Source organism: Amblyomma mixtum, chromosome 3 (assembly GCF_055824585.1).
Source record: "Amblyomma mixtum isolate Tamu chromosome 3, ASM5582458v1, whole genome shotgun sequence".
Lineage (NCBI taxonomy): Eukaryota > Metazoa > Arthropoda > Arachnida > Ixodida > Ixodidae > Amblyomma > Amblyomma mixtum.
Genome location: NC_143014.1, coordinates 252,764,013 through 252,770,012, shown reverse-complemented (window position 1 = coordinate 252,770,012; position 6,000 = coordinate 252,764,013).

The window sequence follows — 6,000 nt, the reverse complement described above, 5'->3', positions numbered from 1 at the left end:
TTCTCTTCTCTGCCACGTAATCCTCTTCGACCTGTCCCGGCGGCGTGTTCGCCAAATGCAGCCTGTACAGCCAGCGATGACAGCGCCGCCCACCGGCAGGTAGCAGCCACAATAAGGCTGGTTATAAATATTCATTCAGAACGACGGCTTGATATCGCCGCTATGGCGCAGTGGATTAGAGGCACGTCTTGCGTATTGAAGGTCGGCCGTTCGACTCCGCTCTCTGTATTGTAATTTTATTGTTTTTTTTTATTTCATTTTTTTTCCATTTCTTACCTTTTAGGTCGCAAATCGTGATGCTTAGTGGCATATAACGCCATTTAAAAGGATTTATAATCCCTTTTAGGTAAGCCGTTGTGACAATCTTCAGTCACCGTGATCAATTCACCGTGGTTTCAAGCCTTGTGGCTGTACAGGCTGCAGTTGGCGAATACGCGTCCCGGCGTACCCCTCCGCACGCGCTCCTCGTGCTTTGTCTTCTTCTCCTCACGAACGCCGCTGGGTGGCGCTATCTCCTTCCAGCCGCCCAGTCAGGAGCCTGAATTGGCAGTCAGGACTGGCACTTCAGGCCAGACTGCACGGTGCCCATCATTATTTGGAATGTGGCAGGGAGAGAACGCAGGCCCAAAGGGAGCACCTTAAACTCATACTGACCGTCAGGAGTAAAGATAAGAATTAGAGATCACTGCGGCGACCCGTAGTGGGAGAATGCGAAAGCATTGACGCCTCCTCCGAAATCGTCGCCTCTCTTTGCCTCTCTCTATCATTTTCTTTCTTTTTGTTCGCTAATTTAACTACCAAATTAGCGTAATTATCTGATGCTTTATTTAAACTTCGATTTATTTACTCTGATTCTATCTTCTTTTATCTCAATAAACCATTTTGGCTCTTAAGTTTGGCACCACGACTGCTTTTCCTTCCACTTACTATATCCCCGTCCAGTCTATTCAACCATTCAGTGGTTTTTACTGATTATTAACTAGTTATTCTATGTTAATGAAACTTTATGTTCGATTTATATCACTCATCAAATACATTTCAATTCATTTCGAACTTTATTTGCCTACCTTTGCCTAATTTGCCCTACTTTGCCGTCCATGGCTGTTTTCCCATCCACTCACTGTATCGACGTCCGCGCTATTTCGACGTTTTCTCAACATTTTGCCTCTAATTAATTAACTAGTCACCCTATCGAAAAATGTTTTTGTGTGCAGCATCCTCACATCTTCCTATTTCGATTACAACCCCTCCTTTCATGCTGCTGGTTCTAAGAACGTCAGAACTGCTGCGGACACGTTTTGGGGATCAGGCACCGCCGACATTGCCTAGAAATTCTTGCGCATTAATAAAGGCGGTCTCCTCTCGATCGTGTTCGTCTACCTCTATATGCCAATACCCGCTGCGGATTTCAAGTGAAGAAAAGTAGGTAGTATGGCGCAGGTGGTCAAGGTAGACATCAATGCGTGGCAGAGGGTACACATCCTTTTTCGTGACGTTGAGGCGTCTGTAATGCACACAAAACCGCAGGGTACCATCCGTCTTTGCGACGAGGACAAGACGATGCCCAGTGGCTCGTCGACGGTTACCTGACATCATGAAGCAATTCTCTAACATGGCGGCGGATGGCATCATGTTGTTTGGATAAAACCCGATAAGGGGGCTGACATAGTGGGCTGGTAACTCACTGGTAACTCAGTGCTTTAGACGACGCTCGTGGCGCGCTTGGGGCGTCCACCGACAAAGTGAACTAGCTATGCGTCTTTCCTTTTCTCAAAATCTAAAAAGTTTTCGACCACCCGGCCGAGGCTTCGAACTGCCATCGGCAAAATCCGTGACTGCTGCTAGTGCGTTACGCACTAAAAAAAAAAACGTGGCGAGGAGAAACGGAGAAAGGAAGCGCGCGCAAGGCCGAGAAATAGAACAGTAGAAGAATGGAAAGAAAGTGCGGAAAGGATAAATGGAACCGAGAAAGCGCGTGCTTAATTACAACGTTATAGTAAACTGCTAGTCATCTGCATTAAAAACTGTTCAAATCTAAAAAACCTACGTCTCAAACCCGTCCCGGCTCTTTCTTATGGGGTGGCAGGGGGCTGTTGGCTTGCTTTCTTAAATAAATGGTGCAGAGCCCGCTGTGAACCGTCGGGATTTTTGAATAAAAATGTTTTAGTAGGAGATGTATCTCAGTTTACTACAAGCTATGCAACTCAACAAGACTGGCAATTCTGTCGAAATATTTAGTTTAATCCGCAGAAGGCGCGTCGGGCTGGGAGATAGCACGGCAGCCTGCACTTGTGCAGAGAAGAGGGGCTTTTACCTTCAGCATGACGAAACGAAAGCAGCGATCGGAGGCGGAGAGGTAAAGAGAGCTCCGCGAGATGTTGCGAGGAAAAGGACGCGCAAGGGCGAGCCCCTCTCGTCTGCTCAGTAGCTTAACGAGGGCTTCGGTTTTAGTCTTAATGACATAGGCAGCATAAGGAGGTTCTCGCGCAGCTTTCGCACTCACGGTTTTATCAGGTTTCACGTGACAATCACGAATATTGCACGTACTGCGTCTACCGCTTTGGTGGGCGGTCCAGGTTAGGTTACGCGCCACAACAATACCCCAGAAAATAGAAGATAGGACAGCCGTCGCCGCAACTCGGTTGGTAAAGGACCAGACGCGAAATTTCTAGGTCGTGGGTTTGGATCGCGCCGGCACCAAGTGTTTGTTTTTCTTCTGCTTTCTAATGAATTATCAATAAGCGATAAAATAATTACACTATTTAGCTCTCATTGATGAACACAAGTTATAAAAAAAAAACAGTACACTCCCCTTTGCTCTTTCATTTCGATGACTGCTGCCTCCATTCATATACGTCATAACCAGCCCCTATTTTCTTTTGCCTTGTCTGCTCAAGAGCCCCGTTAATGGAACATGTGGCGCGATTCTTTGTACGTTCGTGAATGAGCTCTGGTTTTGCTTAGCTGATTGCTTTACTGTAAAAAAACATGAAAAGTTGACACAAGCAGGACGGGTAGTAATGAAGAGATGCCGCCAGAGAAAATGGGCAAAAGTAGCGAAGAACAAAAAGAAACAGAAGAGGCTGGCAGCAGCCAGCTGAAGTGTAATAAAATGTGTCAAAGTAAAGCAAATTGTGCGTGTAATTTGAACCGCGAAAGGCCAGACAGCGAAATGTCAGAGATCATGGAAATTAGTTACGCATGTATTTCCATCGGATCGAACCATGAATAGCTGTCCAATTTTTTCCACTGCTTAAAATGAGACATGTTCGTCAGTAGAAGTAAACTGAGTAAAGATGCCTATCTTTTAAAACCAACTTACATTTTACAGCGGGAAGATAACCCTGTGAAGTTTTTATAAAAAATTGACTTGTACCTCAGCTTTCGCACATTCGTTTTTTCCACGAAGAATCAGTTCATGAAACCAACCGGCCCGCGACGTAGGTTCTGAATTTACCGCACCGTTAAAGGCTGCCCTAATATCGCTAATCCTGATATCGCTAATTCCTAATATCGCTAAGTAATAATGTCACTCATCTGAATGTCAACTTTTGTGGTGAAACTATCCGTCCTCTTACACCATGCCGAAAAATTCGTGTGTGCCGTGATATAATGAAGCATCGCGGTTTTTTTTCAAGTGGTCATTTACGCCGACAATTTAGACATGCTGTTCCTGTGGACTTAATGAAATATTTGAATTAGCCTGTGTTATCCCGGACATTATTATGTATATTGTTTTCCTCGGCGGAAAAGCTACGAAAAATATTCTGTTACGCCCCGATACTGTAATGACCCTGCTGTAGAATGGATATAAATGTATGAATGAAAACATAAACAAAAAATGCCACCTCCTCTGCAGACGAGGGCCAGGATCCAAACGCATCACCATACGGGCTGTACGGCGCGTGCAATATAATCGTGAATAAGTCAGTCGTTATCCTAAACATGCTGACATCACTTGTGGCAACTGCCTAGATAATATCCCAAAAGGCAGCATGTTCATGCACGCTTGATATGTCGCCTGTACTGTACATACACCTGCCCACGTGAACAATGCGTCAGTCGCCTTCCAAGCATTCCGCTTTTTCTGGCGGTCCATGAAGTCACGGTCCTTCTTATTCCCGGCGGAAGTAAATAATCTTCACGTCTCGTGGTATCACTTCGCGCGACGCCGCGGATTGGTTGAGGGGCTTTTCGACTTGATGCTACTTACTTCTCTTACTACTCTTACTCTTACTACTCTTACTTCCTCCGCTAGTAAGAGCACCAAATAATGCCGTACTACGAAATCTTCGCGTAAGCCCCATCAAGTCATTTCGAGAGCAACAACGTTGAAATCTCCGACCGGAACTGTGGCCGGTACGGCATAAAACAAGCACGCACACGTAGCCGACGAGAACGTAGCAGGAGGAAAAAAAGGTAACGAAGCACTTTAAATGAACGCTGATAAAACGGGAACAGCCCCACGCAGCGAAGTCGCGAGTTGACGAGACCTGTACAGGCTTGCCAAAGCCGGCGGCTGGCGGCATAACCGCGGCAGCAATGAATGAGCTCAGTGAAAAAAAAATATTTTATGAAAACAAAGGCGTCGTTCTTTCTGGTGAAGTGGTTATGACTAAAATGTTTTTAAGTTCGACTAACCGGTATAGCATTTTAGGCTACAGATCACAAATATATGCTGAAAAAATGATTTCATTTTGATGTTTGTCTACTACCTTCATTTCGGCGCTTCAGTTCGACTGCCGCCGATTCCCGCTAACTGATGTCGCTGGAACTTTGTTCCGGACCGTTGTAGAGACACGCCTTAGTGACCCATGTCATTTGATATTACGGGTGACGTCGCTGTGCGCGCGACGTGGCCTGACCCGGCGGACGAATCGTGGTGTGGCGCGTAGTACTCACGCGGTCTCCTCGTTGAGGTCGTGCAGCGGCGTCATTGCCCAAGAGTTTGCCCGCGTGCCGAGCTCCACATTGCTCCCTCCTGAGTCACACAGCGCGCCGGATACTGCATGGTTAATGTCTCTCAATTAGTGCCATAGTTTTGTCCTGAGAAGTTTGAATGGCATCCTCTCAAGGTCAGCCTGTGTGAGGTCACGGCAAGGACTCCCGCGCTGAATACACCGGCTTCTTTTGTCTCGCCGAGCAGTTGGTGTTTCCTGCTGTTCTTCGTTTCTGGCTAGCTATCAATTATGAAAACGGCATGGTTAGAAGCTCAGGTAAGCAAAATTTTATCCAAATATCGTAACTCTCGCATTCGAAGCACCAGCAACGGAACATGCCGCGGCTAGGTACCGGGGCTTGCGGAATAGCCTGTGGTGTCGCCGTGCTTCGAAGATGATAGGGTGTGCGGGCACGTGTGCGAGTTTCCTTCATATCCCTCTCTGCGTTCCCTTTATTTCTCTCCAGTTGTTGTGTTCGCCATACGATTTATATTTGTCTCATGCTGAGGTGTGATCGCCAAGTAAAAAACTGAGCTGCTGCAAGCCCTCAGGCTTAGTTGAGTTTGGCGCTGTGACACCTGCTACGAGCATTTTCATCGAAAGAAAGCTTTCATTTCAAGATGAAAAAAGTGGTCTTTTTCGCGTAAACTAACGAAGAAAACACCCGTGCACTATACTGTTTCACCCGCTGATGACCGCGATGGTTGTGTATACGTTAGCGGGCGCAGAAATTGCCCGGCTCTTTATTCATCTCCGCGCCCTACGTAACAGCCGAAGCAGCAGTGCTCTTTCAGGGGTACTGCTGACTTGTGAATTGTATATCTTTGTAGTCGCCCTGCCACAAAGCATCACCAATTCAAGGAACCTGCTTTAAAAATTTTAACTCCTAGAAGAAGCCATTCGACAAGTTACATGCACCCGCCAGCGACAAAAAAAGCCGACGAACCATCAAAGCTGCTGATGACGTTTACATTCCCCGCCCCCGTCTCAGCAGTAGTGATCGCTATTGAATACCCTAGGGCTGCCATAAGAAAGCCATCATCACACAGCATCCAGACCA